Genomic DNA, 24,663 nt, shown 5'->3' with positions numbered 1-24,663 from the left:
TTTCCTATTACAAATTTGAACCATCCATATGGCCAAAAGAAAATCGAAAATGAAAATAATAACTGTTTACAACTTTGAACCATCCATATGGCCAAATAACAAGCTAAACAACCAAACACAACCAGACAAACATAGGTCGGGGCTGGCTTTGCATATTCAAAATAAATAATATTCGGGTCGTTTTGACTTGGTCAAATAAAATAAACAAAACTTTAACCGAATCTAAAATTACCCGAAAATAAATCTAGATCAAGAAACTTTACACGATTTAAAGTTTGTGATGTAGATCTGGTTTAAACGAACCGGTATCGACTCGTACGTTGTAACCGCGGCTCTGATACCACTGTTGGGTTTCAATGGTGTTTTGGAGAAAAACAGTTAATACAAAACTAACCCGTTTTAATTATTATATTGGTTTAAGCAAACATTAATCAAATTAATATTTATACGTAAACTAACAAAAAACGCAGCGGATAATAAGCGAGTAAAAACGAACCCGAAACCCAAAATGAGTAACCGGTTAAAACTAATACGAGTACGATTAAACGAATCAAACAACCATAGATAATAGTTTGGTTTTATACCTCGGTTATCAAAACCGGGAATAACACCGAGATAATAACGAATTACGTTAGGAGAATGACACAAACTACAACCGAACAGTTCCAGTGGTTGCAGGTAGTTGCGGACGGCGGCAGCGCTCCAGTGAGTGGCGGTGGCGCGGTGGCAGTCGGCGAACAGAAGCGGACAGCAGTACCGACAACAAAAAGCAAGCGGCGATGGTGATGTTCAGTGACCGGAGGAGGCGCGGCCGGAAAATCCGGCTCACCGGAAAACCGGGTTAGCCGGAAAAAAGGTTGCGGCCGGCGGGTTATGCAAACAACAACACTGGTGACCAGAGAAGTGCAACGGTGGTGGTTGCACTGGTGATGGGATGACGGCAGAGGCAGGAAGCCGGTGGTCGGAAAAACGTCTGCCCACGGTGGTGGTGTAATGAAGGTGGATAGGGTTTGTAAATGGTATTATACTATATATGGATAATGATATTATACTATATATAGAATAACAATTAGGGTTTAAACCAATTTAAACCCATTGGGCTTTAAGCTCAATTACCAAATCAAAGCCTAATCCACCATCCAATCGTTCTAAATTATTGTGTCGGCTCAGTTAACGATTAAGTGAGCTTAAGGTTCTTTATTCTCGGTGTAACTCATACGGGGTCATCGAGTCGGCCCGCGTTGACTTGACCCGAACCGACCATAAAATCCAACAACTTCAGCTCAGTGTGGGACACAAATCACCTTTTGTATGCGGCCCGCTTTTGAAATATTTGGTCTTCATGAACTGCAACTGCCTGAATAAATTGCTCAACTCTATCATGTAAGAATAAATATATTTTATATATTTATTTATATGGCCATCATTATCAGTTATATAATAATATATCAAAATAATTAATTATACCTTATTATATATTAGTTTGTAATTGTTGATGGGCCATATTACCTATAATTAACTAATAAAGGGTTTCCCCTTGGGTGTATATATAGAGAGATAAATATTAACATCACAACCTAATCACAAATGCATAACAATTTTGTGTTCTTCCTCTCTCATAAAACCGGGTTCCTCTCAAGAACCCTAAGTCCCTAACCATCCTTAACTATACATCCTAAAGGGGAACTCGGCCAAGATGACAAACATGTCGACTATCTCATACTCTACTGCGATTACTACTCTCCTTGCTGTAACAGGTTCATAGATTTAATATTTATCATGTTTTTTATTACTCACATGAAGAACTGATTAACATGTGGCATCAGAGTGATGTTGATTAATCAGTTCTTCATGTTATCCCTAAATCTGGCATTGAATCAGAAGACAAGGACTAAAACTTGATAAACCCTAATTTTTTCGGTTTCTTTTTCATGTTCTATTACGAAAACAATATATGAAACTGTTTAAAATCGCTAAAATTCATATTTAATAAACCCTAATATTTTCGAAATCAGTTAAAATCATGTTTAAAGATTTCAATTTCAGTTTTTGTATATGTTTAATAACTAAAATTTTCAACGATGTTTTTCGTGTTCATTATAACTTTTTGAAAATTATAACATATTTTGGTTCAAATCTGGATTAAAATCTGTTAAAGTTAATTTAGGGATATAATTTTTCAAATCTTGAATTAATTAAAAGTTTTGGTATTTTCTTAAAAGATATGAATCCCATTAAAATAGGAAATAGATATAATTGTTAATCCTTAAAAGATTTGAACCAAATCTTGTTATTATCCTTTTAGTTTTCGAAATCTGTTTAGGGATCAACTAGTTTACGGAATTATTTGTATGGGTTTTATTATTTTTTTTGTGTTTTCAGCTTAATTAGGATAATATTAATTTTTGGATTTTAGAGTTCTCGGATTTTAAATTATATCGCCTTATACTGGTTTTTTTTTTGGAATGGTTTTCCAATCTTCTTCCCGCAAACACGCTAATTTCCGGAAACTCATTACTTTACCCAAAAACCCATACTACTCGAAAAAATATTAACCAAGAACCCATGTCATCCGAAAACTATAATTTACCCAAAAAAGTTATTTCTCGAAATCCTTAATTTTACCCCGAAAGATTTTACTATTAACTCATTAAAATGTTTTGTAGATACTTAAATATTATAAAATTTTACGAAACATAAAGGCTTAACTTGAATGAACTTTTGATGTATCACTTCTGTCCAAAGGTGATGAGTTACATTTACCATATCATTCAAGTCTAACTGAAAGCTTTTGTTAGTTTTTGCCTAACATAATATAAATGTCTCACTTCTGCCCAAAGGTGATGTGTTACATTTTTATTCAGCAAAACTAGCATGTGTATAATTAAAATAATTGTCTCACTTCTGCCCAAAGGTGATGTGTTACAATTATTTTGCACACATACTTAAATAAAATTTAATTATGCCCAAAGGTGATTTATTTTTTGTTTAAATAGAACTTTTAATTATAGTCTATTAGTTTGATGTTAATAATATACATATCATATCTTCAATAAAATATAATGATCCTCACATTAATGATCCTTCATTAATCTAATGATCATAAATTTTAATATGTATTATCTTAATATCTCGTAACATTACTCACTATAATTTCTTCTATAAATAGTTATCTCATCCAAATCATCCACTCTAATATAAAAACATAATATAAGTTTTACATCATAACAAGTTTTAATAACATTTAGCTCTCCTCAGTTTTAATTATTCATTAAGACATGATATGACTATCATACTGCTCTTTCTTATAACAATCATTCTATTAAAAACTAGAGCATAACAAATGAGATGTAACAACTCGGGGTTTTCAAAATCTATACTACCCGACCCGTTTTCATTTTCAGGAAATTTTAATTAATAAACGTCACCTTTATCGAGTTAGTATTATTTTATTATATATATTTAATTTAACTATAATAGCTTTCAAGTATATACTATAATGACCCTAAACAATAGTTTTAACCCTATATGTTTCCAACTTCATACAACAAGGACTAAACTGCAATTTCAAAACATTATAACCCATTTTCCTCATAACCCATTTTGCTTGAAGACCCGTATCCCAAATTCAAACCCAAATTCCTAACCCGATTCAATTGGGTTTCTTGATCCTCAATTTTCGTCACAATTTTAGAAATTGAATCAAATTACGTATTATTCTTGCCTTATACGGCCTGCCGATACTCATATTATGCAAATCAATCACACCTTGATTCGTATTACTAAATTTATTGGCCGACTCAACCCATTCTTTATTATACAAGTAAATGATAGCCATAATACAATTAATCTGACATACATCACATTCACTCCATCGCCAACATAACCCCTCATCTTAATTATATTATCGTGGCCGTTTCTATTGTGTTCGTGTTTCTTGTTTGGCCGACAACGTCTCGGGGCTGATAGCCCACCATTAAGCATCTTCACAGGTATTATTTTACATGGATCTGATCGTCGTCTAAAGCTATACAATAACCCCATGATTAATTGAGAAAATATAATCGGGTTTAATCGATTAGGATTTATAGGGTTTATGGGGTTTGGGTTAATCAAACTGTTAATGTTAAAATAACTTTTCCTGGGTTATAACCAATTGATCATCTAGAGTAGTTGGTTGGTTGGGGTTGTGTTAAGTGGTGGGTACTGGAGGTCACGGGTTCAAACCCCCTCCATGCCCGAGTTTTGTTTTTTTTATATAACTCTTTTTAAACACATATATTATAATATATTATCCGTTTAATTTATATTATAAGTACAATAATTAATCGGTATTTTACTAAAACCGACATATTAACCGATCATATAATACTCGTTTTCTCACGTTTTTTTATTTAGATATACATACATGTATATATACGTATATATAATACCACATAAACTAATATTTTTGGTTATATATAAATGGACAAGCTTATTGAATATTTTAACAAACTAATAAAGATTTTTAAAATATGTATTTTACTTAAATAATATTTTTATAAAATAAAATATTATAACATACTTTTAAAACGGATTAATAAACTAATAATATTGTTAAAGATGTGTTTTATCTATAATAAAGGATTATAATATACTTTTTTTATAACTTGAGAACTAATAAAGTTTTCATACAATATCTTTATAAAATATTATACTATGTATGATTAAAAAGAATATAATAACAACTTAATAGTTTTATAATTATCGAACTCGCTTATACGATCTAGTTCTTTAACTTAGCGTATCTGCGGATTCTTTTTCCTTGTTAGGCTTTGTCGTCAACGCGCGTGACCCGCTTTCGTTATTTTTAGTGTTATCCATTCATTTTTGTTCGTCTATCAAGGTAAGTAATCACTCCCCTATTTTACTTGTTTTCAACTATTTTGGGAACACTTGTGTACCATTTATCAAATTATTTAACTTATTGTATCTCAAATGCAAACTGTGATCTTTGTGTGGTGTATCAATTGAATGACTACTTGTTACTTGATATTTGCTTAATTGCTTACTTGAATCGCATTCGGAGAGGTCCAACATAATCTCATTATAGTATGATCATACGACCGTCGTAGTGGCCGGAGCCCGATCGCATTGGCAATGGTTTCACCGACACTCATTACTTGCTTATTGATTTCATTGTTTGTACTCACAGATAACAGTTTTGCTTATGTTTATTCTATTATTTATATCATTATATATTACCATTTTTGTTTGTGTCAAAACTGGTGATCTACTCACTCAACATGTTTTGTTGACAAATATATATTTTGTACGCATTTGCAGGTTATAGATTTGGATTGCTTATCGAACTGAAGCTCACGTAGAGATGATTTTAGGATAATAAACATATACAATAATAGTTGGTTTTGTATTTGTAATTTCTTTATTTTTGTTATATTTAAATGTTGTTTGATAGTAAATAAATAAATTAATTAGATATTGTCGCTTTATAATTTCATGATAGTAACCTTGTGAGCTGTGACAATCAGCTCACGCCCCGACATTTCCGTCGTAGGTTTGGGGTGTGACATGAGATGAGTCAATCATAATGTCTTTTATGATAATAATAATAATAATAATAATAATAATAATAATAATCAAGAACTTATTTTAATAAATGCTATCACTAGAGTTATCCTAGATTTAGTTTTTCCTAAAACTAATCAAAATAACTCCTAAGATGCATGCATTCCTTAAAAATTCTAACTATAAGGTTAAATGGTATAAGTGAATACATCATAATGTACAATCATAACCCATAAAATTAAGGGCTCACACATAAAATTAAGTACAATATTCTAGTACATTACATACTAAAATCTTCAATAGTAAAATATGGTGCCTTAAGAATCAACTATAACACTCAGAAGTACCAAAGGAAAATGAGTGTGTTGATCAACAACATATGTACAAGAAAAGAAATGTCTAGTACTAGAAAATAAGATGTTATTCAACTCACTACCACTAAAACCTAAAAGAGGATAATTCTAAGGTTCATAGACAAAACACAAGTATTACTTCCAGCTTTAAGTTCTCTAAGGAGAAGTCTCATTGCAAAAATATGCCATTAGATTAGGCATATGCATTACAAGATTATACATAATTCAAAAGAACAACTAGCTAAAATTGATAGTTATATATTAATGATATTTAAGTCTGCTAACCTAATATTCTCATTAACAAATGATTGGTTGAGTCTGGTTCTATATGTTTACCCAAAAATCAACAAATAACTAACATGAGGGATAGTGACAAATTTAAATGTTAAGATTATTAGAACCATGATAAACTGTCTTTAAATTACTCTTTATCATACCTTAAATATTCTGGAGATTAACCATAACTTAGTATCAATACTTAAGCTACATTATGACAGTTATAAGGTTTGCATAGCCAACATAAAGTCACTATTACCTTAAACTCTCATATGATTTGTTATCAATATTTGGATTGAAACATTTATAAAATACAACTAGATGATACTCTATATTTTCACAACTTTTGTTATCATGCAAATAAAAATATAACAAATGACAAATGAGACATATAAAATTCATCCATTAAAACCAAATTTCATGAGAAATCATGACATGGTTAATGAGGGTGATTTTTCATATAATCTCATTCTCAGTGATTTTAAATCATGTGTTAGATGCCCCAAACATTGTTTGGCTTAAGAAATAAGTATGGGTCCACCAGAAGCTATATTTCACTTACATTAGTGGAACTAATTCATACAGAATATTCAGACATAATTATTTTATCATTTAAAAGGCTATTTACTTGTATCTAGTCTGTCTTCTATCATTCATGATCTTAAAGAGATCCATTCATATATAGTTAATATGATTTCTTCTAAATATGTCCTTAAGTTTCTTATGACACATAAAGGAAATCAAATTAAGTCTAACGTATGTATGATAAATTCCCACATCACATACATCATTGAAACTTCTCATGTAGTTTTTCCTAGAGATTTAGAATATTAGTGGGAGCCTTAAGTGTCTCAATCATAACTTACAAGATTTGCAAGAGGTGGAGGAGTGAAAACTATATATTATCTTAATTACACCTCTTGTACAAGACACTGCTCCATCACAACACTATTTCATCAAAACTTATCTCTGTAGAATTTACTACTACTCTTACAAAAGTTTCGGTGTTTCTTAAATGTGGGCATACTACGATTTCTAACTGAAATAATCCTCACAAGAGAAACTATGACGACTTACATCATTAACTCGTTTTTCTATTAGAATCTATTGGTCTTTAAATATTGACCCTAAGCATGCAAATTTTCCTAAAGGCTTCTAAGGTCAGTGAGAGCAGTAAAAGTCTTTATAATTACTTGTGAGAAATACAAGAGGAGGGGGAAGAGAGTCATTAAATTTTACTCCATATTTAAACTCCAATTACACCTCTTGTACACCATACTACACCAACTCTTATATACTTAGAATCCTAAAACTGATAGCAACTTAACCAAGAGCTAATCCATAAAACTGAGACTTTTAAAATTACCCAATAATCAACTCAAGAGGCCATCTAGGTTTTAAAACCTACTAACACTGATGATTATGTAATCTCCCTAACTAAAGTTGAAATGGATACTGGAAAGTTTAATGATCCTACCCCTTATAATTAAACCATTAGCATCAATCATAATTGGCTCCATAAGTCAGGATAACGTTTTGAGATTTGGTTGAATCACCTTAGAGTGTTCATAACTAAACTAAATCCCAATACGAAACGTTAAGACAATAAGAAGCATGATTGATTGTTAAAGGTTATATTCAAGGATAAACCAATTATCAAAGAATCTTCTTACCTATATTACAAAAGATTTCTTTAAGGGTCATTATTGTTCTAGTAGCTTACAATAGTTAAGAGCTACATTAGATGAACATTAAAACAACTTTCCCTAACAATCGGCTTACATATTTATATGTTCATAAAACAACCTAAAAGTTATAAACTGAAGGTCAAAGAACATTTAGTTTATAAATCAATAAAATCCATATATAGGTTAATGAAAACATCAAAATAAGATGAAATATTTATACAATTATTTTCATCAAAAATAAGTGGATTAATGTACCTACCTCAAGATGAGTGGGAGCAACTAAAAACAAACTTGTCCTTATATAGATGACATTCTTCTGACAAGTATATGTTACATGAGTCAAAGCATTTTCACACATACTTTGATATTATAGATCTTAGAGATATTCCTTACACATGTAACAAACAATATTGCTCTACTTTAGAGGATAATAGGAACACATAGATTATTTCGTTATGCTTCATTAAGTAGAAGCCTTATATAAGTTCAAGTCTATACTCGTTTAGATATTACTCAAAATTGCAACACACTAGATATGTCTAGATTAATGTGAATCATCTAAAAGAGTACTAATATATCTTTAAACGAAACGAAAGACTTAATTTAAAAGAAGAAGTGAGAATTTCAAACCGGTAGATTACTCTGAACTTTGTCATATTCAAAGATAAGAAAATGTAATTTTCGGGATATATTCTTATGTCAGTAGACAAATCTATCATGAAGGAGTCATAATGAACTGATAACAACAACCTAAGTCATAACGACATAATATGTTGATTAATTACAACGTTGTTGTCAATAAATGTTGTTGAACATTTATTAGTGGACTCATAAGTTTTTATTAAACTCCATATAAATTATATATTGAAGACTTATTGTGATAAAGTCAGCTACCATGTTTTTTCAAACAGTAACAGTTTGAGAGGTGTTGCATTAAATTTTGATATGAAATTAATTATTCGTTGATGAACGAATTGAGGAATCTAAATTTTCGTATCGAATACATTCATGATATGCTTAAAGATCCGATAAATAAAAGTCTCACCCATAAATATTATGAAAGCGCTTATAATAATGACGGGTTATTGATGACTATGCGCAACTGCATATCATACTATGAATGATTAACTATTAAATTTCCTCATCAGTTTTGATTTGTATGTCTCTTAATATGTTCTGCATGCATAATGACATATAGACAAATTATTATACAAATCAAATATTTGAAGGGCTTACTTGAAAATTTTGATCATAACTACTTAGGTTTTAAACAAGGACTGCAGTATGATTAATAGGGGTCTTGAGCTGATGTTCAATTCAATGACTGTATTTCTATGCTCCAGTTTGAGTTTAAAACTAAAATGAGTGTTAACTCCTGATCAGGCTTATCTAATACTCATAATAGATGATTACTCGGCCAAGTGGGAGAATGTAAGAATGAATATATTTTATATATTTATTTATATGGCCATCATTATCATTTATATAATAATAGATCAAAATAATTAATTATACCTTATTATATATTAGTTTGGTAATTGTTGATGGCCATATTACCTATAATTAACTAATAAAGGGTTTCCCTTTGGGTGTATATATAGAGAGATAAATATTAACATCACAACCTAATCACACACACATAACAATTTTGTGTGCCTCCTCTCTCATAAAACCGGGTTCCTCTCAAGAACCCTAAGTCCCTAATCATCCTTAACTATACATCCTAAAGGGGAACTCGACCAAGATGACAAACATGTAAACTATCTCATACTCTGCTGCGATTACTACTCTCCTTGCTGTAACAGGTTCATAGATTTAATATTTATCATGTTTTCTATTACTCACATGAAAAACTGATTAACATATCAAGCAACAACAGATTCATGTGTTGATATAACACATACACACAAAGCAATCGAGTTCTATAAAATATAATTACAACCATTTATAATCAAAATCAGAAACTGCATAATTACCTCCCCTGAGTCACTAAGATAACCACCTATTGAAGCAAACTCCCTTTCATAGACTTGCATAAGCAAATTTATGGCACCCCACATATTGATTAATATAAGCACATAAGGTCTAATGGTTAATGATGACTTCATATATCATCTGTTTATCATCAGAAATCACTTTCATGACAGCTGTCAATACCTCTCGAATCTCTAACGTTGGCATATGTGAAAGAAAGTCATTTCCAAAAAAAAAACAAAAAAAAATACAAAATCATCCACCAGTCTTTCCAGGTTGACTTCAAAAGGAGGATTTAGAATCTCTAAATCATATTGCAAATATTCTCTCAAAACCCAAATGTTGAAAAACTGCCCAAGTGTTGAAATATATGCTAAGAAATTAATTGCAAAAACAGAAGAAATTAAGGTGTCAAAAAACTATGACAACTGATATTTCTTTTTGTGAATTGGGATGTCGACTACGGTTTTTGCGTTCACGTCAGTGCAACAATCAGCAGCCAGATGACCTACCTGACCACATTGGAAATATAACTCCTGCTGACCTGGCAGTGTGATCACCTGTGCAACAAAAAAAGTTAGATTCACTGTCATTATCATAAGTGACAGGATACATAACAGATATTTTACTAACCTTCCTTAATATTGAAAAGTGGACCTCATGAGTTGCTAGAGCAACATAATAAGATCCGCATCCTATCATAATAAGCCACAATAGTCAGTGACAATAACATGTGACAATTTTAACTCATTTACTTACAACGAGTTGATTTAGTTTATGCAACAGATCAAATGAATTAAGCTAAATGATTTAAGTAACCAAAAAAAACTAGAATTTATAAAACCTCCTATCTCGCTTTATTTAGAGGAAGCTAGATTATTACTGTAAAATAAATTTTGTAATTGCATTACAAACATCAATTAAAATATAAAAACAAATAATTTCAGACAAAAAGTGTCTTGTGGGTTGACCCAGCCCGACCTGTTTTGTATCACACTAAGATATTTATACATTTTGACCCAAACCCATTTTAACCAGTTACAAACATGCAATTTTCCACCAAATACTACATTTTGCATCATACTAAGAATATTATATTATCTAACACTCACCAATCCATAGAGGCAATGTTGGGTATTTGGATTGAAACCAGGAAGGTTATGTTGTAACCGAATGAACGACATTACTTTATGCTCCCCCTTACCAAGAACATTTGAGTCGGAAAGAATCACCTTCAAATAAATTAAAACTTTAAGAAAAATATAAAAGTGAATAAAAAATTATCAGAAATAATAATAATAATCATATTTTGGGGACGATAAGGTGAAGGATCCTGAACAAACCTTGATATACTGCCTACCAGGATTATGATTCGATCTACATTGTATAAAATACTAAAGGGCTACCAACAACACAGACATAAACTGAGTGCCAGGTGTAATGACATTTGAATCATTTCTTAATCGCTCCTCTTTAGAAGCAAGTGCAGCTCCCTGTGCTTCAAATTCATTTCTTAATCGCTCCTTTTGAGCTTCCTAAACAAAAAAATAATTAGCAAAACAAATTAAAACTTACAACCTCAACCGCTAAAATAGATAATAAAAAATAACACTTACAGCTTCAGCAGCATCTTTAGCAGCCCTAAAACGGCGAGACCGTTGTTGATTCATTTTGGCTCTAGGAGCCACACCATCTGCAATATATACAGCTGATTGGTAGTTCAACTTTATTGAATGCTTACACAAATGCAAGTTTATAGGTTTACCTATTGCCAAATAAAGAATTTTTCTTGGGCGAACCAATGAGAAGAGATAGTCTATGTAGTCAAATATTGACTTAAATACATTATCATACGTAGCTGGACTAGGATGCATTACCACGAGTTCACATTGTTGGAAGTAATTTCAGACTTCAAGTCACAAGTCGGTGAACTTGAGGGACCAATATTGACAAGCTGGTCATAGTTAGTTATATTTCCTAGTTATGTTATGTTTCCTAATTGTATTGTGATTATAATAGGTAGGTCTTGGTTAGCAAGTTAGGTTAGTCTATATAAACTTAGACATGGTTAGACATTAGATGGTGGTGTGAGATGCAACCGAGTTAGAGTTTATCCAGAGACAAACACACGAGATGTAACCGAGTTAGGGTTCATCTAGATGTAACCGAGTTAGGGTTCATCAAGAGTCAAACCGAGTTAGGGTTTTATAGAATTGTAATCAGTTTTTTGAGTTAGATTTTCTGATTAATATAAGCGAGAGTTATTCGCTTAGTTTGTGTGTTGATTATCGATACGGGACTTGAATTGGTATCAGGGCCAAGTTCAAGAAATCGATAATCGAGTTAGCTTTGATCGTTGATGAGGCGGATCAACTGTGCAGTGATAAGCGGCGAGCGGTGGCTTGAGGAGCGCTGTCACTAGCACATATAGGAACCAAGTTGGGTTTCTGAATCGGAGTCTATTTGTAAGCAGGTCAAGTCGGACCTGTGTAAGTGCACCTAATACACCAAAGCGGCGTGAGTAAGTATTGCTACGACGGCAGCGAGTAGTCTGTTACGGTGACGATAGGAATTCTGAAATCGGTAACTACGAGCGGAGGAAACAGCGAGTTTCTGATCGGTGACTTGCAGGTGAGTTATACCTGTGATCGGTGCTATTCAAGTGTTTTTTTTTGGATCTTGTTGATTTGATTATTGCTGCCATCGATTGAAGAAGGAAAAGAAAAGGCAATTCGATCACGGTTACAAGTGTTTCTGGTTTACATAATTGGTGTGGCTTTGTGATTAATTAATTAAAAAGGGAGGTCACAAAAGTCCAGAATTGGAATGGCGGTTACGGAAAGAAAAAAAAACATAATAAATTATTAAATTTAATGTTTTCTTTTGCTTAAAGTTAATTAAATAATATTCTGTTGAGACTCGGTTGTAGCGATGGGTTGCGATTGAGTAGGTTTAGTGACCAGATTCCGTGTTGCGAGCGAGCAGGCTTTAGCGTACGGATTTTTGGTGAAGTTTGTTTGAGAATTGTTTTTGAGTTTAATCAAAGTCGTGATCTAAGAACAGGTTTTATCGGTTAAGTTGTGATCGGGAAATTGGGTTGAATAAGTTGGTTCAATTCAGGGTTCGTTTTATTCGGGTTAAAAGAGTTATCTTTTGACCAAGGTATTGATTTAAACGATGTCGTGTTTTGATTCGGGAAAAAAAAGAAGATCAAGGAAGATTGTTGTTCGCTCGATTAGATGACCGGGATCGTAGCTAAAGGAGTGTTTATGCGAGCTCATACGACTGGGTGAATGGTCGGGGATATGGTCACAAAGGTAGTCGAGTTCGGGGGAGCCGAAGAACACATCTATGGATCAAGAAAAGTTCCGGAGAGATTAAGACCAAGATGGTTGTGAAAACCAAGAAGGTCAAGTTCATGAGTCAAATCAAACAGCGCAAAAGAGACATGCTCGGGGTTGAAAAACCACATATTTTGAATCAGAAATTAGGGGGTGATTGTTGGAAGTAATTTCAGACTCCAAGTCACAAGTCGGTGAACTTGAGGGACCCATGTTGACAAGTTGGTCATAGTTGGTTATGTTTCTTAGTTATGTTATGTTTCATAATTGTATTGTGATTATAATAGGTAGGTCTTGGCTAGCAAGTTAGGTTAGTCTATATAAACTTAGACATGGTTAGACATTTGATGGTGGTGTGAGATGCAACCGAGTTAGGGTTCATCCAGAGACACACACACGAGATGTAACCGAGTTAGGGTTCATCTAGATGTAACCGAGTTAGGGTTCATCAAGAGTCAGACCGAGTTTGGGTTCGATAGAATTGTAATCAGTTTTTTGAGTTAAATTTTCTGATTAATATAAACGAGAGTTATTCGCTTAGTTTGTGTGTTGATTATCGATACGGGACTTGACACATGTTATTAATAATAAAAGTTAAATTGAAGGTGACTGAAGCACAATACTTTGAACTTTTGAGTAATACTCACAAGATGAATAGTCACTTGATATTTAAGAGCTCAAAATAAAAACTGCACCACCCCAAAAGGTTGCAAAGATAAAGGATTATCCAGCCAATTAATGTAGGACCGTGTTATAGATACACCATTGATGCTATACAAACACCAGGTAACTTCAATCTCGTCATCATATGAGCTATATACAGGTCATATGACTTTCTGATCGGTCAAGTCAGTCACTTTTTTGTTGGTTTACCACATTATACGGTCGTGTGATAGGGCGAAAAAGGTCATACGAGCTGTAAGACTTTGTCAATCAAACGTGCGGGTCAGTACGATTTGGCCCTCATACAACCAATATGACCATCTTTCAACCTATCATTTAGTCCTAGTTCTACATGTAATTAACAATACCAACAAAAGACAAAAAGAAATGATAAATTTTAAAAACCAGAGATCAAAGAAAAGTAGAAAACGAGCATAACTTAATCAAAATTGAAGAGGTATGTACCCGCCTCAACACCGAGCAAGGCGGGTCAACCCACAAGATATAGACAAGAGGCTTGAAATCAAGACATTATGAAGGCACAAAGCCAAAACCTATGCGCATGGCGCATATCACATATATGCTCATGCATCACATGCTCAGGCATCATATGCCCAGGCACCACAGATGCTCACGCATCACATATGCTCACGCATATCACATATGCGCGTGGCGCATCAGCGCGTGGCGCATATCACATGCTCGTGCATATCACTTCTGCGCATGAAACATCTGCGCGTGAGAATAAAGAGAAGACCTCGCGCATCCTCAGGATTGGCGCATATCACACATGCACATAATCAACCTCGTCCTTATCCAAATCAGGATTAGGGCAACCTTGATTGTGCACGTCAGACAACCTTCCAGAAGGTATCTTTTTAAGGAATAAGAATATGCTGATGTCGACAGCTGCCAATGAAAGGTGGACAACTCAGCATAAACCATGTGCTACCACGTGATTATAACCAATGAAAGAGCACCAGGTGTCCCCAAGGACACGTGGCGCAAAGCAATTGGAGGAGGCCAGCAAGGCCCTGATTAGGTCTAAGCCCAATCAGTGGAAACCCTAGCACTATAAATATCACATCCAATATCATCAGATAACAGACTGAAACAGACAATAACAGAGTATTCAGCTATTAAGCAATACACTCTAAATTCCTTACTCTCACATATTATTATCTTCTCCCACAAATACTTATTCTCACACCGGAGGGTTACCCCAAAGAGGACCCCTCTGTCCCTTTCTGAGGGGTAAGTTTACGGTGCTGTTCATTTTGTAGGTGGAAGAACCCAGATCCAAGAGAAACCATCGGTGAAATAGCATAATCACACCCGAGGAAAGTAGATCGTCTACCAGTGAGTCGATCCACGTTTCTTCATTGGCGCCATCCACTGTTACAACGGCAACAAGATCTCATCAGATCTCTAAACAAAAAACCAAATTTTCACCATGGTTTCTGGCGTTCGTAACGTTGATCAAGTTATGGAGGATATTGAACGTGAGGATGTTAATGAGGGACAACAGTTTCTGAGGGCGCCGCGTGATTCTACGCGCGCCACCAGTAACCGTCCTTTCATCACAACTCCTCATGGCCAGACTGAAACTCCTCCAGACGATCTTACGTTACAAAATCTTGCCGGCGCGAAACAAAAAGGACCAATGGGTCCAGAAGATGAAACTAATGACCCTAAAGAATGGCTCATAAACGAGCAACGACGCCTAATGGACAAGTACAATGAGATGGTCAAACACAAAAAGACAGCCAACTTAACACAAAGGCTAGCGTTTGACAAGCAAAACGTTCATGGGACAAAAAGGGCGCGCGCGCCGGAAGATGGTCATTCCGTTCACACTGCACACACTGAGTTCAGTGATGAAGAAGTGCACAGCATGAGGAAGACGCGAGATACTCATGCAGGAGGCTCACAACTCCGCGCGCACGTGAACATGGCGCCTGGAGCCAGAGCCGATCTGGATCTGCACGCGCCATACAGCCCACCAGTAAGAGGGCAAGTGGACGTAACCACACCATACAGGCCAGCTATCTTGGTGAAACATTCAAAGTTCACTGAGCGCATCGCGAAGGCCCCGATTCAGCACAAAACCAAGATGCCAAGTGGTTTGGGCAAATATGACGGCACAACAGATCCAGACGATTTCTTACAAGGGTTTTACAACACTGGAAACCTAGAAAGCTGGACGATGCCAACATGGTGTCACATGTTTGCTCGCTGCCTCACGGGCGCGGCGCGTGTCTGGTTCGAGAGCTTGCCGACTGGGCTGATCGATGGGTTCGAGGAACTATTGAAAAGTTCCAAGCCCACTTCGTACAGCAGCGCAGACACACGCGCGACCCTGATGACATCATTCACTGCGTGCGCAGGAATGATGAAACGATTGAAGACTATATAACTCGTTTCAATCAGGAGTCTCTGGCAATCGGAGGTATCACTGAGCAACTCTTGCGCGTGGCCTTTATTCAAGGCGCGCGCAGTGATCAACTCCGCCGAGCTCTCGTAAGCAGAGATGGCATGCCAACCACTTGGGCCAAACTAATGGAAGCATCGCGAGTCTTCGCGAGAAACGAAAAACAAATTGCCCAAGATAGGGCAAGAGAAAGAGCGCATCAAGCTGAGTCACCGCGCAGCAACGAAAAAAGGGGCAAACAAAACTCTGTATGGTCCAGGTTGCAACCAACCAGTTTTTCTTCCGCAGAAAAGCAGGCGCAACCAAGCTCACCCCAGCCCCAAAAAGACGTTCGTAATCGCGGGGAGGGTGACAAGAGGGAAGGCGGCAGAGATCCTAACAGACCTCTGCCAAGAATATGGACTCCCCTCACTAAAACGCCTTCACAGGTGTTAAGCACTGAGAATGTCCAATTCAAAAGCCCCAAGCCACTACACTACAAGGGACCATCAGACAGTGGCAAGTACTGTGAATTTCACAAGTCCACAGGGCACAACACTGATGCATGCCACCACTTGAAGGATGCAATTGAAAAGGACGTGAAATCAGGCAAGCTGGCTCACCTGGTGAAAAACTCAAGACAAGAAAATGAACAATCAGGAGCCTCGGCCAGCAAAAAGTACAAAAGAATCTGTGTAGCCGAGGGAGGAAGGCAAGGGCAAATATCAAGAAAGAGAAGAGCGCAAATCCAAGGAGATTGGCGCGAGCAACAAGTCATCTTCCCAAGAATCAGGGGAGGCCCTTCCATCAGCAGACCTCTTGTCATCACTACACACATTGCTCATTATGAAGTGTCAAAAGTCCTGGTGGACACTGGCAGCGAATCAGACATCATGTATGAGCAATGTTTCAGGAAACTGGATCCGGCAGACCAAGCAAGGCTTGAAATTGTGAATGCACCAATCTCTGGTGTTTCGAATGAAATCATTCATCCCCTAGGTCAAATACAATTTGAACTAACCATGGGGGATGAAAAACACAAGCTAGCCGAAGTTGTCAACTTCTTGGTCTTGCCCACCACTTCATGCCACAATATGATCTTGGGTAGGGAAACGATTGCACAATTCAACGCCATACCGTCGCCAGCGCACGGCGCATTGGGGTTCCCAACACCAACAGGTGTAACTTTTGTATACCGAGATCATTTGTGCGCAGTGACAAGTACTCCGCGGGAAGGGAGGATGAAACTTCCAATGGCAGACAACGCGCCAGAGGAATGGATTCTCAACCCAAAATTCCCGGAGCAGACAATCACAATTGGCGCTACGATATCAGACGACACGAGGTCGAGAATGAAAAGATTGCTCACAGCATATATGTCGGTCTTCGCGTGGCAACACTCTGATATGACTGGAGTTCCGCTAGACCTGGCGCAACATTCTCTCAACACGTTCAAGTCTGTAGAGCCAATTGCTCAAAAGAAGAGAGTCATGGGGGATGAGAAGGCGAGGGCCATGAATGAGCAGGTTGAGGATCTATTGCGCGCAAACATCATCCGCCCGATACGATACCAGACATGGGTAGCCAATCCTGTGATGGTAAAGAAAAGTAACGGGTCATGGAGGATGTGCATTGACTTCAAGGATCTCAACAAAGCGTGCCCAAAAGATTGTTACCCCCTCCCAAACATCGACGCAAAGGTGGACTCCGTGGCGCCATTCAAGCTCAAATGTTTCCTGGATGCCTACAAGGGCTATCACCAGATTCAAATGGCACCACAAGATGAGGACAAGACCGCCTTCAGAACCGACAAGGGTGTTTTTTGTTACACAAAAATGCCCTTTGGTTTGAAGAATGCGGGAGCCACCTACCAAAGACTTATGGATGCTGTTTTCAGCGAGCAGATTGGAAGAAACCTAGAAGTCTATGTAGATGATTTGGTGATCAAAAGCAGGGAGGAAAAACAAATGCTCAAAGACATCGAAGAAACCCTTGGGCGCCTAAAGGAAGTTAACATGAAGCTCAATCCGAGCAAATGCACTTTCGGCGTACAAGAGGGAAAATTTCTAGGTGTAATGGTCACCAAGGATGGTTTCAAGGTGAACCCTGAGAAGGTGGAGGCCATCCTTGACATGCCCTCGCCATCCACCATGAAAGAAGTCCAGAAGCTAAATGGTAGATTGGTTTCAATCAACAGGTTCCTAGCGAACCATGCAAGCAAATCTACCCCATTTGTCAACACATTGAGGAATTGCTTAAAGAAAAGCCAGTTCAAATGGACTCCTGAGGCCGAGCAAGCTTTCAGTGAGATAAAAGAATGTTTGATAAATTTGCCCGCGCTCACAGCTCCACTTCATGGTGAAACTTTGACATTGTACCTATCGGCAGGAGAGCGCGCCATCGGCGCAGTATTGTTGGTGGATCGCAAGGGAATCCAAACGCCAATATACTATGTGAGTCGGGTGCTGACAGATCCTGAGACGCGCTACTCCATCATGGAAAAGTTAGTTTTGTCACTAACACACGCGTCGCGCAAGCTTCATAGATATTTCAATGGTCATCCCATTGAAGTTCTGACTGGTTACAACATCCAGCAAGTCTTGCGGCGCCCCGCGCTCTCGGGAAGGCTGACAAAGTGGGCGCTGGAATTAGGTGAGCACACGATCGCCTATAAGCCCCGTCCAGCAATAAAGGGACAAGTCTTGGCTGATTTCATTGCAGAAGTCCCCGAAGAAAAAATTGAGGAGGCTCAGCGCGAGGTAGACCCTCCGCGAGCCAATGATGAAGAAAATGTGTGGAGATTATTCACCGACGGAGCTTCAAACAACGAAGGATCCGGCGCAGGCCTCAAGCTGGTGGATCCAGAGAATCATGAATATACTTACGCCATCAGGTTGGACTTCAAGAGCACCAACAATGAAGCTGAGTATGAAGCCTTGCTGGCTGGCCTGCGCATCGCGCACAAATTCGGGGTTAAAAGGCTGGAGGCCCATGTTGATTCATACTTGGTAGCAGCACAGGTCAATGGCCTTTATGATGCCAAGGAGAACACCATGCCTCTGTATCTAGAGCAGGCGAAAAAGCTCATCGAGCAATTTGACTGCTTCAGAATCATTCATATTCCGCGCAGTGAAAACAAATCTGCTGACGCGCTGAGCAAGATGGCATCAACCAGCTTCGATCACTTTGGCAAAGATGTCAGGGTGGAAGTATTGAACAACCCGTCGGTGGGAGCGAAGTCTGTCCTTGTAACTCATACAACCCCTTCATCATGGATAACTCCAGTAATGGAATTCTTGAATGAGGGAAAAGTACCAGACGATCGCGCCTAGGCGAGGAAGATAAGACACAAGTCGCAGAACTATGAACTGCTTGATGGTACATTATATCGACGCTCTTATCTGGGACCGCTCATGAAATGCCTAGATGCTGAGGAAGCAAGCTATGTGATCAGAGAGATACACGAGGGAATCTATGGAATACATGCTGGCCCGCGCATGGTGGTTACCAAGGCAATGAGCGCAGGTTACTATTGGCCAGGCATGTACTTGGACGCTTTAAAAGAGATCCAAAAATGCAAAGCATGTCAGAGCTATGCGCCAAACACCATGCGGCCAAAGAACAACTTGATTCCGGTGACCTCCGCATGGCCTTTCCACAAATGGGCAATCGATATTGTGGGTCCCCTACCGCAAGCGCAAGGGCGAGTAAAATTTTTGGTAGTGGCAGTAGACTATTTTACAAAATGGGTTGAAGCCAAGCCACTAGCAAAAATCACAGCCGAAGCGATGAAGCAGTTTATCTGGAGCCACATCATATGCCGTTTTGGCTTGCCCATGGAAATTGTGAGCGATAATGGCAAACAATTCACTGACAAGAAGTTATCAAACTGGCTCAAGGAATTGCGCATCAACCAAATCTTCACTTCGGTATACCACCCTCAGGGGAATGGCCAAGTGGAGCGCGCGAATCAAAGCTTATTAAATGGGCTGAAGAAAAGGTTGGAGGGAGAATCCCATTCTTGGGTCGAAGAGCTACCTAATGTCCTGTGGGCACACAGGACATTAAGCAAAACCAGCAATGGCGAATCCCCGTTCAGCCTAACCTATGGAACGGAGGCAATGATTCCAGCAGAAATTGGATGCCCATCCCATAGAGTGCTCATGATGAGGAAGATTGATAACGAGCGCGAAAGAAGGTTGGATCTCAACTTACTTGAAGGGCGCAGAGAGGCGGCTATCATCAGTTAAGCCAAATACAAGAAAAAACTGGAAAAATATTACAACCAGCGTGTGAAAGAATGCCACTTCAAGAAAAATGATTTTGTCCTTCGAAACAATGAAGCTAGCCGCGCGATACCCCCGGGAAAAATGTCCCCCAATTGGGAGGGACCTTATCAAGTCTCGGAAGAATTGGGAAAAGGCGCATACGCTTTAAAAGATTTGAATAGAAAGAAGATCCCGCGCGCATGGAACGCGGCACAACTTAGAAAATGTTTCATGTAAAAATGTCAAGTTTGTAATCAAGGCTTTTTAAGCCATTATGAATAATGATACGCGCTATCTTCTCTTAATGTGGATTCTATTACCTTTTGCATACATGTTTCACACTTCCCTTTATTAATTTTGAGCAATATGACAACATTGTATTGACATCAAAATGAAATAAAACGAAGTAAAACATACATGCGCGAGCTTCAAGCTCAAACGCGTTAACGAGTCTTAACTCTAAAACGTCAGGGCCTTAGCCCAATTCTATTACCTTTTGCATACATGTTTCACACTTCCCTTTATTAATTTTGAGCAATATGACAACATTGTATTGACATCAAAACGAAATAAAACGAAGTAAAACATACATGCGCGAGCTTCAAGCTCAAACGCGTTAACGAGTCTTAACTCTAAAACGTCAGGGCCTTAGCCCAATAATGTGAGCCTTAGCTCAAATCACTCACAACATCCATCCTACATACTGCGCAGCCTGACCATAAAAATACCTAAACACAACTAAGGCAAAACAAATGCCAAAACATAGTTGTTAAGGTCTCAGGTCGAGGTCGCGCATGAAATTGTAATGGATATCTGAGTAACACATATTGACACGTAAAGGCTAAAAAACTCATAATTCCATGCGCGATAACGTCGCGCAAAAGAGGAATAATGAAAACGCCTAGGCACATGTCAACATAATTAAGATATGGAAAAATCACTTACAATATGACAAGGATTAAGTATAATAATTTCCTTACAACCTTGTTCTTATTTCAACGTGCAAGCATATCTTATATTCAACAAGCAAACATGCAATATAAAGAGATGAATGGGGAATGCGCAAGATGCGAATAAGGGAAAAACAAAATTTCATTCCAATGCATTGAAATTTACAAGTATACAAGATGAAAAGATACAAACTACAAAATACAAATAAAAACATGAAGGGCTTCTCAAGTCTCCACGTCGACGTCAGCCTCTTCATAATCCTCATTACCGCCCTCAGCATCTGGCGCAGCCCGCTCCTCGTCATCTCCAAACTGACCATAGTCAAGTTCTTCGTCTTGAATGGAGTCTTCTATCACGACAGTGTCAGGAGCGGATCCTTTGGCCACGCCAGAGCCGCTAGCAACGCCAGCATTCCCCGCGCCATCATCGCCGCCACCAGCCCCTTCGCACTCGTCAAGTAATTTCTTTAGCGCGGCGAGATCGGGCTGGTCAGCAAGCGCGGATATCTGCAAATCATAAGGAAAAATATGAGTATAAAAGGACTTGGAAAATAAGTCAAGGTTATCTCATTAAGGTTAAAATACCTGGGCAAGGATGGGAATGGGAGTATTCAAATACTTCTCACCCATCGCGGCCATGTCCGCGCAGGCAGCGTCGCTCTGATAAGGGTACTCGGATGGGTTCTTCTTCAGCATCCCATATTCATAGCCATCCTTAAACCCTTCAGCTCGACCCACCAAGCGCGCGGCAGCGTTGCAATCCATCACAAGGGCCTGGAACTCGTCTGAGTATTTCATCGCATAAGCGCAACGAGTCATGCCCTGTGAGACTAGCCATTGGCGATCCTGCGCGAGAGAAGAAACAGTCGTCTCGAGGGCAGGAATCTGAGAGTTTAACAACTCAACAGTTTCCTTAGTCTGTTTTAGCTCCTCTTTGTCGGACGCTGCTGCCGCCAAGGCTTCTTCCTTTTCCGCCCGCGCAGAATCAAGTGCTTCCTGGCTAGACGCTGCCATCGCCAAGGCTTCATCCTTCTCGGCCTGCGCGTCCGCCAGCTCCTTCTTCAGGCGCGCAACCTCACTCTCCAGTGATGATTTTTCAGTTATAGACTGGACAAGAGCTTGGTCACGCGCCTCCGCCTCCAGCTCCAAGTCGCGCGCTCTACGCGCGTACTTGGCCGCCTCCGCCTCCGCTGCTTGTAGCTTCTCCCGCGCAGCCTGAAGCTCATGCCCGCGCTTCACGAAGGCGCTGTTGGCACTTGCTCTGTTCTCACTGAGCTCTGCTTGGAGCTTCTCAGCTCTCTCTCGAGCATCAGAAAGATGCCAAGCAGACACCTTAGCCTCTTGCTTGGCTTCCGCAAGAGCATCACGTACTTTTACGTAATCATAGCGAAGCTCTTGGGAGGCAGCAAAGAAGGCTGACCCAGCAAACATATGATCGTTGAGTAAGTCGTCGCGAGCGCGGTCCTCCTGGAACCTCCTTTCAGATGGAGGCACAGCATGAGCCCAGAATTCCGCACACACACCCATGGACTGAAATGTGCTGTCTTCAGTAATATTCCATCTCGGGCGGTAAATGTGATCGGCTTCCTGCAGAAACAAAGTAATCATCTAAGTCATCAAAACATTAAGATGGAAGTCCGCGCAGCGGAGCAAAAAAAAAGAACCTATACCTGCGGGGATGAAGCAGAAAAGTCAGCGCCAGGCCCACGAGAAGACTCCGCCACAAAACCTCGTGGCGCGACAGGGCTGGCGCGCCCACTGTCGGGGCCTTCACCTTCAAACTCCTCATCCTCCTCTGAGACAGGCCTCTTCTCCTGCGACCTAGAACCAAAATCAGTCTCGCGAGGAGGGCTGTGCGCAGGAGGAGGTGAGGGAGGTCTCGACGCCGCCAGGTCGGCGCGTAAAACGGCCTCCTGCTCCTTTGTAATCCCGATAAGGGGAGATTCAGCGCTTGCAGGAGCAGGAGCAGAGCCAACGGCGCTGGCACCAGCACTAGGAGTGCCGCCAGAAGCTTGTGCGCCAGCTACGACTCCTATGAAAAATCAACAAAAAGAAATGGTTCATGACTTGGTCTAAAAGAAAAAAGTCAGAAAATACAAGCACAATACGTACCTTGGCGCAACTCCGTTCGCGAGGCAAACATCGCCATGAAGTCCATTCTACCCTTTTTCGAGGGTAAAACAGGGGACTTCGAAGCGACCTCCGGCGCAGCCTCGGCATCTTGTTGCGCTGTCGCCGGCTCTACAAGCATTTGAGAGAGCAAACATTAATTAGAATCGCGCTCATAGAATCATAAAAGATAGGCAAAGGATAAGCAAAGTATACCTGTCGAAGGCGCAACACCGCTTCCCTTTTCCGCCGCGCGAAGGGAGGAGGTAGCGCCACCATACCTCAGGTGGACAGGAGGTCTGCCCACTTTTTGAGGCAGGGAGGACAAGGAAAACTTGGTGGTAAACACCTGGGTTTTCTCAGGTCCCTTCGCCTGAGTAGGAGGATCCTGAACAACAGGGGCATCATTTTTCTTCTGTTTCTTACTGGCCCCTGCGCCAGTTTTCCCCTTAGCTTTACGCTTTAGTTGGGGCGCCTCCTCTTCCTCCTCCTCTTCCGCGAGCTCCAGCTCGTAGTTTTCGAGCGCGTCTACAATACACGCAACAGAAGTGTTAGCAAAATTTGGTATTATAATGGAAAATGCATAAGTACAAAGGCTTACCAGGAGCATCGCTGTCAAAGACAAATCCCAGATCAACAGGGATGAACATGTCATCAAAGCGATCAGGGAAGCCAACCTCCCCAGCGCCCAGCGCGACGGAGCCACCCTCCATATGCTCATCATAGGCGGCGTGGACATACTCCTTGCTGACTGCACAAAACAAATCAAATGATATCAGCAAAAAGATAAGTATTCGCGCAGAAGTAATGCAATGAGATCAACTTACACAAGCCGTCAACTTGGATCACGGGCTCAGTCGCGCTGTCAGCCCACCTCCTGCTCATACCCACCCCCACCAGCGCCTCCTCACAAATTTTCTTGGCGGGGGATGGTTCAGCAGTCAACTTCTTCACCCAGGCGCCAGTTGGGTTCTTGAAGACACCCACATCCCCAGGCGCAGAAGAGATCGCGCGCATGGTCATGCGGATGGGGATCACACCAGCCCTGATGTAAAAAAACCTC

The 24,663-nt window shown here is 39.1% G+C and overlaps 1 pseudogene; it reads right to left on the bottom strand.

The window, feature by feature from the left end:
* Positions 1 to 1,300: 1,300 nt before the first annotated feature.
* Positions 1,301 to 11,733, bottom strand: LOC143597778 (5'-3' exoribonuclease 4-like; annotated as a pseudogene).
* Between the last annotated feature and the right edge of the window lie 12,930 nt (positions 11,734 to 24,663).

The sequence above is a fragment of the Bidens hawaiensis genome, unplaced genomic scaffold (genome assembly GCF_021521415.1).
Source record: "Bidens hawaiensis isolate Kalapana, Puna unplaced genomic scaffold, B.hawaiensis_p1.1 tig00049037_1, whole genome shotgun sequence".
NCBI lineage: Eukaryota > Viridiplantae > Streptophyta > Magnoliopsida > Asterales > Asteraceae > Bidens > Bidens hawaiensis.
Note: the sequence above shows the minus strand (reverse complement) of the source record. Positions and strands in the feature narration are given on the sequence as shown.